This window comes from Fukomys damarensis, unplaced genomic scaffold (genome assembly GCF_012274545.1).
Source record: "Fukomys damarensis isolate Sample0158 unplaced genomic scaffold, DMR_v1.0_HiC HiC_scaffold_2, whole genome shotgun sequence".
In the NCBI taxonomy this organism is placed as follows: Eukaryota; Metazoa; Chordata; class Mammalia; order Rodentia; family Bathyergidae; genus Fukomys; species Fukomys damarensis.
The window spans coordinates 58,550,426-58,551,540 of NW_022900914.1; positions in this window are offsets into that span (position 1 = coordinate 58,550,426).

The window sequence follows — 1,115 nt, forward strand, 5'->3', positions numbered from 1 at the left end:
CTTCTTCCTTTCCTAACTTTTTTTTCTTTTCATTAAGTTTATTGGTACAATCTAGGAATCTAGGTATACAATACAATTACATTCATCATTGAGATTCTGTACCTTTACATAATAGGTCTTGATTCTCATTTTTTCCCCTTGTCCCTGCCCTCCCTTCACCCCCTCCTCCCCTTCCCATTTACAAACACTTTATTTCCAGTTTTTCAGTTTCTCATATTTTTTTCCTCTCCCTTATTACCTTTCCCCCACCCTTCCCACTTTCCCTACACCTTTAGCCCTTTACTTCCTATTTCACATTATTAATTATCTCATTAGGAATCTGTGTACTACTATAGTTTTTCACACCAAAGAAACTATTCAGTATTTCAGTTAAAGAAATCTCTGTATGAACATTAAAAATAGGGAATACTAAAATAAAACTGAAAAGGAAAGTAAAAGAGTAAAGGCAATGATGTAACATTAAAATAATCCTTAATTCTAGGGATGAAAATGGTCCCTGAACATATTCAAATTGCTTCTCGCTCTTATAGTCTTATCTTATTATTTTTTTCATTATTTAGAGAATACTTTATTAGTTTCTGTAATCAAACCCAAGTAGATATGACCTTACATATTTAGTAAGATGTGTTAACCCTGTACATATGGAAAAAAAAATAAATTAACATTTCTAGAGCAATATGGTTGTCTATTTCTGTACAATGCCAACTCAACAGAGTAAATTGGGATGACTTTTCTCCAAAGTTGGCAGCACCGTTAAAGTTTCCCAAAATTCAATTTATATATATTGAATTGTGTGTGTGTGTGTATACATTTATATTTATATAAAAAGACTCATAATAGCAGTGTGTTATACATCGATAGCAGCAACAGCTTTTCCAGGTTCTGCAGTCATCTGAACAAAATTATAGACATTTTAGCATATTCCATTAAAAAAAACAAAAACAGCAAAGTTCTGTTGCTGTTGTGGTACCTGGCACCATTTTTTTTTATTAGCATCTTAAGCATCATCTGGAAAGAGAACATTCTAGAGTAATATCATTAAATGTAGCTCTGATAAAGCACAGTCCCTACTATGTATCATAAAGCAGGTACAAGATATTTTACATTCATAGAGG